Below are 13,174 nucleotides of genomic sequence, written 5' to 3' on the forward strand. Positions count from 1 at the left end.
ACAGTGAACTCTGTGTCCTCAGCTCTGAATCATCCTCAGCCTGTTCTTCCACATCATCTTCTGGCTGATGTTGTGGTGATGGAGCCTTAAAAGATTTAATGGACTTAAAAGATTTCACAGATAGACTACTGGACATTCTCTCTTTCTTTTCTTTGTCATCATATGCTTGAAATCCTTCAGTTGAAACATCTGGAACAGCAGAACTGCAGTTTGTTGAGGCATTTGAATTAACTGACATGGCACTTTTGGATCCTCTCCCCTCTTCTGGATAGTCGACTTTCTGAATTTCTTCTAATTTATATGAACTCCAAGCTGCATGTGACTTTCCAGACATAGCACTCAATTCAACTTTTTGCATCTCACCGTCTTCTAAATCTTTGGCTGTATTTTTTTCTTTTGGTTTGATCTGAACTCCTTCGGGTTCTCCGCAGTGGCAGATATGAGAAGGTTTTGAAGTCTTTGGCTTGCTACGTTTCTTTGATGTTTTTGATGCTTTATCTTTTGGGACTTGAGGTGGATTTGGAAAAGGCAACCCTGAATCCAACACATCACTTCCATTAGTCTCTTTTCTGTCAGGGTTGCAAATTTGGGAAAATGACCCATCGTCAACATCCCCTGCACATGTAGCAGATCCAGGTTCTTCTTCCTTCTTTTGGTTTGATTCTTGAGCAGTTTTGAGATCAACGTTCTTTGGGAACTTATATAAACCAGTGGTCTCACCATTCTCCATAGTGGATAGTTTCACATTGCACTTTGGTGAACACCTTTCCCTCTGTATGGTGCAAAACTCCACCATTTCAGCTGCCTCAATACTTTCCATAATGCATGTCTCTACCACTTGGTCTGCAAGCTCTTCACTTGATCTCGACATGGTTTGTTTTTCAATCACTGTCTTTCTAGAAACTACTGTACGTGAGGATGCACTTGAACTAGAAGTATGACTACACCGTCTTGCACCATGTGCCCCTGGTAAATTTTTCCATGTCTCATGACCCTGGCAGTGACTGCAGCTGTAAGGACAGAGAGGTTTCTCCTTGTGCCCCTGATAGCACTGTGTGAAATAAGCCTCATCAGCAGACATGATTTCTGATTCTGAACAGTTCACATCGCTAATTTTGGCTAAATTAGGGTCGTTGTGGGCTTTGATGTGGTCATAGGTTTGCTCTGCTGTCTTTTTTACTGTTGTAGACCAGTGTAACGTTTCGTCATTTGGTAGTCTGAAGCACACTTTCATCTCCATGGACAAACTTCCATCTTTATTAACACAAACTCGTTTTTCTATGTCATCTTCTCTCACTCTGTTGCCACTAGGTGGGCAGGAATTAACAAAGTCTGGAGAGTTTCTTCCATCTGGTACAGATTTGTCAGATGATACTGAGTGCTTGGTGGCTCTCTTGTCAACTCCCAGGTTTGGGAGAATGATATTTGTCTTTGCGGTGAGTCCTTAATTAATCAAACAGCAGTAGGGAAGAAGCATATAAAATAATTAGTCCTCTTTAGCATCTGTGGTCATTTACCAAAAGTCAGAGAATTGTTTGCCTTTGATGACATAGAATCTAACAGATAATAAAATGAAATGTATCAGGCACTGAAGACACATTTAACTTAACCTTAACCTTTAACTTAACCTTAACGTAACTTTTAACGTAACACATATTGGGTCAAGAGATTGTTCTGTGAACAAACAAAATTGTTTTGCTTACTTTCATTTCCGTCAGTGCGTTCTGTGGGACATAACTTCCCACTTAGCTTCGGAAGTTTGCAGCTTGATGTTTTCTCAAAATCCTCCATGACTAATGGGTGAGAAGGCTCCCGTCCCACACAAACGAGAACACCTGGGCACTGCAGAAGGCTCTGTACGCTGTCAATCTGCAAGAGAAAAGCATTGTTTAATTTTAAACTTGACAGACAACACCGATCCACCAATTAAATTTGGAGCTTCTTCTTGTACATGCTGCTCCTGAGGTAGGTTTGGTAAATTTAAGATGCCATTCCACTTGTTTCCAGATAATATCACAATCTATTTGATCATGAGATTAAAACCCTCAAATTATTAGAAAATTTAATAAACTCTAATAAAGACATAAAACTCACACAGAAGTTGCATCTGTGCAATTAGGTTGTATTTAAAATGTTAACAATATTCTTAGGACTTTTACTTAATACCTAAAATTAGCTTTGAGAACTCAGATTTTCAACACATCTTTTACATTTTGATAACAAATGTCTAGTTTTGCAAGTAATTCAATCTTAATAATGAAGCTGAATGCTTATTTTATAAAATGACTTGTGATGCTTTTATCACAATTGACTTATTCTAATGCCTTCTAAGGAGTCACACATCTGATATATCGAATAGGATGTTCCCAGGTGCCTTTTAACAGAAATTCGAAAACAAGTGTTCATACACACAATATTCTCTTAACTGTTCTGACTTCCTGTTCATACTAAGATTGATTTTAATAGATCATTGTTTATTTTTGACTTAATGATATCTAGCTTGATTCCTGTCACTACATCCTTCTCCTTAAGAAATGAGGAAAACAAAAACCTTATCAGTGCTTAGAAATGTGTTGCTTCATTAAAAAATATTGCTTTGTTATTTTATTGCATAATAGATATAAATAGACATAAGAATATTTTTATAGGTTCTGTTAACATTTATTTTATTATTTATTCAACTGAGTGCAATTTTGGATTAATAGCTCTTTAAATTGTCTGACAAATATAAAATTTGAAAGTAGAAGCTGTACAATGTCTAACACACACATAGCACTTCACCAGTTGCTAGCTTTATTTCCATGTACGCTTTTCAGCATCAAATACTGCTGCCAAGGTTTTATATTGGCAGCAGGGAAATGGCAAAAAACAAAACAAACAAAAACAAAACAATCAGGTTGAAATATTGAATTGTTTTCATTTTGCTCATGTATATTTGGTTTTGATGACTTTGCACTTTCAAATTTTAAATCCAGTCTCAGAGAAGGTAGATGAATGGCTTCATCTGTGGTCACACAAAGCCCAGGTGAAGATAATTAATTGCCACCATGGAAGTCACATTTCTGAAACACCTCTGGTATCAAAGCAGCGAAGTTTCAACATTGACCTGTTTCTCCTCGCTCAAAAATAGCTCTGATTCGACAAAGATTAATGGGCTTTTGGGGAGATATCCACAATTTGAATGGCTGTGTGAAGGAATATCCCCGTTTTATTCCCTCATACACACACACTAATAATCCCTACCCTACTTGACTCATAAAAGCTACTTAGTTCACGTGATAAATAATACCAATATTTTCTTAAGACACTGGTGTTATTAATGCAACTTATGCCTATCTTACTACACCAATAACTACCCTCTCTCTTTGTGTATGAGATTTTATTTACTAGCATAATTTAAGTAAACACTGTCAACTGGATTGGATTATGCCCATACCAAGGGAGGATAGTATTTGCTATTTAACAAAAGCTTCATCTCCAGATTAAGAGCTGTTTTGAATACATTCCTTAATAGCACAAATTATACTTCAGGGTCAATTCATAAGCAGGGTTGTTTTTTTTAAATCCTTTCTTTATGTAATTAGAAGTATTAAACACCTGCTTATTGTCAAATTACTTACTATATACTTTAGGGGAAAAATAGTACTTAGCAGGATCAAAATATGGTTCTTGTGTAATTTACTGTAAGCTATAATAACATTTTCATCCATTGCCTAAAGTAAGTGAAAGATGTTATATGATAATATTTCAGGTTATCTTAAGTGTTCAAACTGATCTGAATTCATTTGAGATGTTATCCTTTTTGCTTAATGGCATATTTTGACATATTCACTAAGCCTTAAAATGTAAAAAGTTACATAGGATTATAATGATTGACTTGCATTGCTCGTGCCTTGACCTGTGGATCTGATTAGCATGCAGTTTGGATTTAGATCTGTGCTTGTTCTGTCGCTGCAGCCCTTAGCTTCACTCTAGTTTTCAGTCTTTCTCATAAACATGGTTTTAACATTGCATCATTTTTTTTCTTTTATTTTTATGATACCAAAACAGTGCAAGCAAAATATATTCCTAGCATAACTATGATCATTGGATTTGAGCATTTTGTTTCTAAACTAAATGAAAGAAAAAAACTTTCAACAATAAATTAAAGTAAAGGAAAACTACAATAAAAAGTAAAACTAACTTGGAGTCGCCCTGTCTAGTTCATCTTACCTTGCAGCCCTCTTGAGTGTACAGCTTCCTGATGTGGTACTGCATGAGTTCAGAAACCTCTTCCAAGAACAGACCAAAGCTGCGCAGGCCCCTACGATGCAATATTATGGTCTTCCTAAATGAAGGGTCGCTGTTTTTCACCAGCACAATCTTTTTATTATTTTGGTGATGTAGGTGACAGTCATAGGCTGAGTGAGTCTCTTCATGTCTGCTTGGCCCACTGAGAACATACTGGTGTGGGAGTTGATGATGATATGGTGGGTGTGCATGGTAGAAAGGCAACAGCTGGTTCTCTACATCGTCTAACGTGTGCGCGTGTCGACATGCGGAGCAAAGACCGCATTCCTGATATAATTCATGATAGGCCCCCATGCCATGCTGCGGTATCTTTGGTAGCCGGGTGGTGTGATGATCTAAAGAGTGAGAGGACTTGTGAGAGCCTTCTCCTCCAACTGCATTGAAGCAGTGGAAGCTGCACTTGCGATGGGACATTTTGGCGTATCGCGACGTTGATGATTGGGTTTGAGATGTCAGAAGAGCAGGAGAAGGTGGTTTGATAAACTCTGATGGATATTTGGCATGGTTTTCACAAGCAGCCTAGAGAAGTCCACAAGTTTTCTTCATGACTCCCCTTAATCCAACACTAAAAGAAAGATGAGAAAGTCATGAAAAACTCGAAGACATGCTTACGAAGACAGTAAGGGGTCAGATATATTAACTAAAAATGTTACTTTTGAAAACTAAACCAGCAGGTAACAATATAGTGAAAGCCTTTGGGGCACAATTATTTCAGCTAAAATACTAATACACCCAGAATTTTATGTCAAGGAGGTAGAATATGGCAGCGGTGTAGATGCTGATGTAGATATGTTGAAGATTAATTTTGAATAATTTCCCTGGAAATTAAGCATCGACAAAGTGCAATCGAATATGTCCGAATATGTAAATTTGTAAATTATTTTCTCTTTTTTTTTTATCTAACTTATATATTTTAAAAAACTAACACAGCCTCCTTATTTAAATTGTACCATGACCAATCTCATAAATTTAACAACAGTCTGTCACAACTTTTCTTGTTGTTTATCTTTCTTTTTCCAAATATCTGAATTTTCTCACGGGAAGATCATTTTTGGACTGTTGGTACAATCAGTTTAACACAATTTTTTATATAAGTTTTCAAAGACTATTGAGAGGGAAACTTGCAGCATTTTGGGTGCTCTTGTTAAAAATCTCCAACTACTCTACTAAGCATCTTCCCAAATAGAGGGTGGGCAACCAGAAAAGTAGAAATTTACCAGACCAGTACACTATGTTGATAATGACATCATAAAGTAAACTCCACAGACTACTTTGGTTAATTTTCAAGCACAGCAGGCTCCTTATTGGCTTGGCTTGCAGCGCTGACAGATAAAAATAGTCGTAATCTACAATTATCTTTCCCATTTTAAGCAGGATGCAAAGGACATGCTTCTTACACAAGGATTGTACTGACTGGTGCAGAGATCAAATGGTAAATGAAGGCACGGATAATGGCTATAAAGCCACAAATAAATCCCCCAAGTGACTTTAAATAACAAGCTTACGTCTATACAAGCAGTGAAAGTGGACATTACCTTGGTGATTGTCTCCTTCTCTGACAAAAATAGACTGTTTGCCAGATTCTCCTGTAACAAAAATCCAGGGATTACTAACCATAGTAAAAATATCACTAAGCACAATGTATTCCTATTGTGGCAGTACTTAGAGGGTTGAGGACAATTCTGAAGGAATGAAATGCCTTCTTGTTAACAATAAAATGCAAAGCAAGAAATTTGGGAAGTGGTAAAATAGGCTAAGCTTGACTGACATTCATAAAGAACTGCTGTGTCTGTCAACCTCTTTTTTTATATATTAGCAACGCTTTATTACAGTAAAAAATCATTGTGGAAAAACGTGGCCAGGAAAAGTAATTTACTGCAATGCCTTTAGATCATGCTTTCAACATTTTATTAGAATTTTTCACATTTATAAGCAACTCGTGCATTTTATTTAAAATATATCTAGAACAAAAGGCTTATTATTCTGTTAATTCAGAATCTTAGAAGTCAAAAATAAAATGTGACCTGTTTTTGTCCACAGGATATTCTTTGTCATATGTTTCAATGCCGCAACATTACCTACAGTAGTGGATTATCTTTACCACATAGATATTAATATTCATTGATAATATTGTCCTGGTCTGTGAAGTTAATGGGAGTCAAACCTTCAAATGTGAAAAAATCTACATATTTCTGAATGGTGGTAGAAACAAAAGAGCCGAGTACTTTTTTTTTTTTTTTGTAAATTATCTATTGCAAAACTAATAAAGTCCCTTCTTCTACTCGCTGAATTAATAATGTAAAAGTTTCCTTTGTCTTTACCTAATAATATACAAGGCTTTGGACCCCTTGATTAATGGGTTACATATCTCAGGTCTTGTGTTGGTCAAAAGGTCTGGAAAAAGTTCTAACCAGCAAAATTAAACTACCATCCTGCAAAGAAAAAAAAAACTGACAGCAATATCAAAGCAATGGAGCAGTTCAGCTAAAATAAGGTGAATATTAATAAGAAGAATACTTACATTGCATACAGCCATAATCAAGTAAATTATACAAGGCAAAAATGAAATATAGTCCCAAAGCTATAGAAAGTGGGATGGAAGTTCCTAAAGAAACACCAGGAGTGTTGCAAGCATTTGATCTGCAAACCCGTCCAAAAGCTTTCCTGCAGACGTTGGCCTGCCTGCTAATCAGATGCAAAGGGACACTAAGGATAGACTGAAAAGCCTTGCTAATCACTCTGAGATTGAACTGAAATCTGCTGAGGCTTTGGACACATGACTTGGACCTTACCATTGCATAAAGCCAGTTAAACATTTGCTTAGGGATCAAGATGGATGCTCACTCACACATAATGACTAAGCAAATATCTATGTTTTTTTTTGTTTGTTTGTTTGTTTTTTTGTTTTTTAAACCAACAATGAATGTTTTCTGCTTTGACATGCATTTAAAACAGCATACTGGATGCCCTAAATGTCTTTTTTCACAATCCCTGTCTACGTCATATTGAAATGATTTTCATTTAGGGTGTTGTAACATTCATCATAAACTTTTACATTCTATTATTGTATTCAAATGTCAGTTCTACTCTTATTGGCTACACAGCCAAGAAGCAAAAGACGTTACAGGGGAAAGAGGCCAGTTTTAAAGGCTATTTCATACATTTATTTGGAAAATCATTTGAGGTCTTCAGTGAAGCAAACAAGCAGTTTATTAATTTTGGGTGATTTGTCAGTGAACTAAACATAAACCTGATTTCAAAATGACTAAATAAATTGAATGATATAACTACATTGTTTATTACTTTACAGAGTGAGCAACTGTTGATATTCTGATCACATTGTTTAAATTACCTATTGCTATTCATTGATATTGATGTGGTATTTTTATTCCTTCACATGCAGCGCTGTGTGGTTAGGTGAAATCTTCTTTTATTGGAAAAATCGGAGGCTAAATAAGATAAATGATTAGTTTCTCTTGATGCTCCCTTCTTGTGGTTTTTGAATGAAAGAATTTCAGTTGTCTCCCCTTGGATATAATATGTCAACATAGCCCTGTTTAAAATACAGAGTTTGGGATATCCTTGGTCCGGACACATGGGGACTGCAATATATTGTCACATTCCCACACCAATATGAACGATATCAATAATTGGCTTATCTGAAATTGACTGCAGTTGTGAACTCAAAAAGATTAAATTCTTAAATTAAAAGGCGCTTCAGTGAAGTGTCAATTTTATGCGGTGTACAGTTATGGAACTATCACTTTTGATGTTATATTTTCTCCTAACAGATGTCCTCGTTTTTCAGTAGCATAATGTGTCATATTAAAAGTGGAAACACTTAGTTTTAGTTAGGCATTTCAAGGAGAAAAAATTGCTGCAGAATACGTTACATATTTCTCTTGCTTACAGTCAACCGTTCCTTATGGTGTCACTTGTGAGAAATGATTCATCACACAAGCCTCCATTCTTCACCCAATGTGTACACAATCTGTGTTGTTTTCCAAGGAGATTAATGGTTAATGGTGGGGGATTTAACTCAGTTAATCCTAACTAGTGCACCCAGAGTTAATTCTAATTCACTTTGTTTTCTTGGGAAAAACAAAGTGATCCCCTCAGCTGAGTCATCAAGTTTTAGTCCCTTTGAGTCAAGAGGAAATGCAGGATATGGTGTTAGCTGTGAGGAAAGCACCGTCACTCTTTACAATAAAATGACTGATGAGTTCCTGTTAACTCAGAATGTAACAAATTAAGATTCTTAACTATGACAAACAGGATTTGTACTTTTACTGGATGTCAGGCTGTAATAGAAAAAATATCTACTGTTCTGACACTTGTCAAAAAAAAAAAAGTGTCTAAGTCCATTAACGACTAAATAAAATGATTTCTATTAACCTATAAAATGAACTTCAATATGCTGAGTAATCTTTCATGCTGACAGTTGTCTGCCCTCCGATGTGTGGAAGCATTTCGGATCACAGTCACAGCAGGACACCACAAAGCTTGTCAGCCCTGGAGCTCACACGTGAGCAGTGACTCCCCAGCTTAGCAATCCCTCCTCCTGGTTGTAGTTTAAATATCAGAGCTAATTAAGGAGCAGCCCGCTGTGCATTAAGTCAGAGTCCCGGCAAGGCAAACACACCACTCTTGCATCATCAGTCCGATATTGTAATATTATGCAATTAGATTAAACATCATAACAGAGATATCATCTTCTGAATTTGACCAAGAATGTGTAATCAAATGAAAGTGCATCCCAAGGCAATTTCATTTGTTTTGAATTGTTTAATAATTACAGTGGCAGACAAAGCTACACCAATCCAATCTATGACAGTGTGACCAGACAAGCTTTAGCTCAGCTCACTTTTTACCTTCCAGTCACTGTTAAGCCTCAGTCCATGTTGGATTTATTAATCCCCTTTGTTTGTGTTCCATGACCATATTTCAGCATATTTAATGCACAATATTTGATATTATTCACATTGCATTTTCTGTTACACCCAGTGTAAAATATAGTTCATCGAAAATCTGCAAAATTACCACTGAAAGGTTATACAGAAAATATCCGGTTTTACCTAAAAATATCTAATTTATGAAACTGAAAATGACTCAGATGATTGCAATTAAAAATAAACCACATTAAGAATTTTTAATCCAAATTGAACACTAAATACATTTTTGAATTACGGTACTACTGAAAATTCAGTAAATGAGATGCAGCAGCCCCCAAATAGCTGAAAAAACATGGTCAAATATCTTTAAGTGTATTATGAGACAATGAAATACAATTCTTTTCTGTCTATATATGAAGCGCCTACACTTACAAAGTGATCAAAAACCATTGATCAAGAAAAGAATTGTGTTGTCAGAAGTGGGATTCGAACCCACGCCTCCAGGGGAGACTGCGACCTGAACGCAGCGCCTTAGACCGCTCGGCCATCCTGACAAGCTGCCCAACAAGTTTGACAAAGGATAATGAAGTATATAAAGTGACCGTTGTCACCTTTTTTTGTTTATCTTGTGTTTGGTTGTATGGTACAAATGACTCCAGCAATAGTTGTAGTAACTGCAAGGATCTGTACCTGCAGCTAAAATAAATAAAAAAATAAGAAAAACTCAACAAATCGATAGGGTACCAGGTTTGAAAGCTTGGACAATATCTAATTTCACGAAATTTGTGTCTCGCAAAAGAATCCACAAATAAGATTCCCCGGAAATATGTGAAGGGAAATTGTTAGTTGCTGTAGAGTACCGGTAGTCTTGTCATTTCCTTATTCTGGCTGCTATACCTTTAATGTCCACTAGGTGCTGGAAACGTGAAGTGAGAAAAGAGTTTTTTGGATTCTATTCAAATGAGAAGAACACAGAAGGCTTGTTAAATATAATTAAGTCGCATACCTTCTTTTTTGACAACAGCAACTCAGCTTTAATTCAGTGTGTGTTTTAGAAACAATATTGTACTTGTTATAATAGATCAGTTTCTAACTTGAAGCACAAGTGCCATTACAAGAATTTCTTCTCAAGAGAGAGGAGCTAATAAGAAGTGTCTACACTAGAAATAAGCACATCTGACCAATTTCTTATACTTGTAGTTTACACTGGTATTGTTTCAAATATCCAAGTGTGTTCATGTTATTCTACTTTCATTTCAGTGCCAGTTAACCTTTTGGTGAGAAGGTAGATATTGATAACACTAAATGGCTAGTTGCGTTTCCAAAATAATTTCAAAGACAAATATTAAATATGTAAAAATACTTAGAGCCACATTTAAACATATTTGGAGATAAAGTTTCAACCCATCCATCTTTCCAAAGCAGTTTGAGCTCTCTCTGAGAAAGGGATAGTGTCTTTCCTGTCCTAACTGAAGAAGACCAACCCCACAGCATGATGCTTCTGTCACTATGTTTTATTGTGGGAATGGTGAGTTTGGACTGAGTATCATTGAAAATAGCATTTTTCAATTACTAGTGGGCTCTTTTTTGAGCAGTTAGGTGACTTCTGAAGGGAGCTGATCAAATGAGAAGGCCACATATTGTATATTTTTTTATTATGAACCTTTTGGAAAATGTAACTTTCCATTTCCACATTTATGTGGTACTTTATGTTGTGCTGTTGTTGAAAAATCTCAATAAAACACATGCAAAAATTGTGTTTTTTCAAAGTCTTGAAAGGCACTGTAGAATCACAAAGACAATTCTGTTTGACTGAATTATGCAAAGAGATTTTGTAGAGCAGAATTTAGCAAACTCTTTGATTAGCTATTTTTCTGGGTACAATAAATAGATCAGTTGTTACGCTGAAAAATTCAGTTATTTAAGCGTACATCGGCTCAATAACATGGTGAAAAATGATCAAACTGTAATTTACATCTGAACTGTGACTTGTAATATCAGGCTTCAAAAGCCCCTGATGGATACGTGACTTTGCCTTATCTCAGCTTTCAGCTTTTACTGCTCTTTAAGTACCCTGCCATCTGTAATAAACATAGACCTATCTAGCTCATATCCTGTTTTGAACCTGTCAACATGGTACTTTAGCTGAAGAATCTGAACCCTTGGGACTGTCATGTGAGTCATTTCCATGCGTCTCGTTTTTGATGTCGAGTCTTTAAGGAAATAGGGCCGAACATCCAGCAGGAAGGGATTCCTCCACACTCAGACATTCACAACATCCCAAATATTAGAGCTAAAACGTAAGATTGGAGAAATGGGTGGCAGGAAATGGAAATGATGCCAGGGTTGACTGTTGCCAAGGTCAGCCAGTAGGAGTCTTACGGAGAACCCCTGAGAGTAAACAGCTCAGATCAAGGCACGGGAAATGCTGTGTGTCATAACTGACGTACTTTATATATGATTAACCAGCAGTAAATGAAGGTTGTTGTTCATGTCTGGAGGAACTTGCATCACTCAGCAGTCATTTTACACAGATATTCTTTTACCATGAGTAAGGTAGAATTAAATTCCAGGGATCCTTTTAAAATGCTTTTAGCGTTATAACGGTTCCTTTTTTCAAATATCCATGAATATGTATAAAGCTCAGCCTAAACCGTTTACACCCATGCCAAGTTTTTAATTCCTGAAAAATGTTCTCTGAGTAATTATGAAGACATTATGGAAATGGAAAAATATTTAAACAAATATTTGTAAATAGGAGGAGCAACAATTTTGAGTGAAATTGAATTAAATTGGTAGAACTGCAGATGCCTCGTTGAACCTTGTTTTAAGAACACATGCAGGTAAGGAGGATGAAATTTTGTTAGGGTTTACAGACACCCATTCCTCTTTTCTGAAATTAGGTGGATTTTATAAGGATAAAAAACTGTAAACACAAGTATAAAATAATTTTGAATTCACAAACATCAGGTCCTCCATCCTGACTGGCCGATCAAACAATATATACCTCTTTCTCGCATTGGTTTACTGTTTGAAAGTGAATCTAGCAAAAAAAAAACTACATTCTGTAAAACAACAACAAATAAATGCAACATTTTTTGTGTTTTACTTTATATCTGAAAGATTTGGGTGAAATGTAATTTTAAAACACCAGTTTAATAGAGTTTAAAGGTAATTCTCACATAAGCGTCAACACTAAGTGGGGGAAATTGGTATCATTAAATAATTTAGTCTCACTATGACTTCATTTGTTTTGTGTACATTTTTCTTGTCAAGATTGACCTGAAATAAATGAAATCATAATATGTACACATTTTAGGTTTCACACACTTGATAGAAATAGCAAGTATATTACCTTATATGTCTGATCATTGATCCAAGGATATGATCATATGAATGATGTGATGTGATTATTTTATGATGTACTTTATTTAGTAAGTATTTACATAAAATGCTAAAACTGTTAGATTAAAACAAAAACATTTGATTAGTGGAATATAAGAAGATAGTTTTCTTACAATTCTGTGCATAATCTTGGAGCAAAATACCGTACTCAATCTTCTTTGCCATACATTTATTAACAATAGTTAGATTTTTGTAAGATAAATTAATCAGTCTTTAGTTATGGATAACTTTTTACTGACACAATGGATACCACAGTTTAAAACTAGGTGCAACACAAAATAAACAAAAATGACAAAAGGGAGAGACCATTTTTCTAAATAAAGCTAAACATGGGAATATGCAATTATGATTCATTAAAATTTTTCGTTTTCTTGCACATTTTACAATATCTTATCAATCTGACAGGAACCTATCTGTTCATAGCACTAAGAAACAAAAAAATAAAGCACAAGTACAAGTAACTGGGTGGTTATAAGTTAGCTATAATTCAATGCATACTCAAAAGATTATATTATATATTATATAATTAATACTCAAAATAATTTTGACTCAGTTCTAACTGAGTTACTGCAATTTATTTACACAAT

General features: G+C 35.5%; 1 non-coding gene across 1 annotated transcript; it reads right to left on the bottom strand.

Annotated features, from left to right (window-relative positions):
* Positions 1-9,653: 9,653 nt before the first annotated feature.
* Positions 9,654-9,736, bottom strand: trnal-cag. Its single transcript has one exon. It is a non-coding gene; the product is annotated as a tRNA-Leu (tRNA).
* Between the last annotated feature and the right edge of the window lie 3,438 nt (positions 9,737-13,174).

The sequence above is a fragment of the Gambusia affinis genome, linkage group LG22 (genome assembly GCF_019740435.1).
Source record: "Gambusia affinis linkage group LG22, SWU_Gaff_1.0, whole genome shotgun sequence".
NCBI classification, from domain to species: domain Eukaryota; kingdom Metazoa; phylum Chordata; class Actinopteri; order Cyprinodontiformes; family Poeciliidae; genus Gambusia; species Gambusia affinis.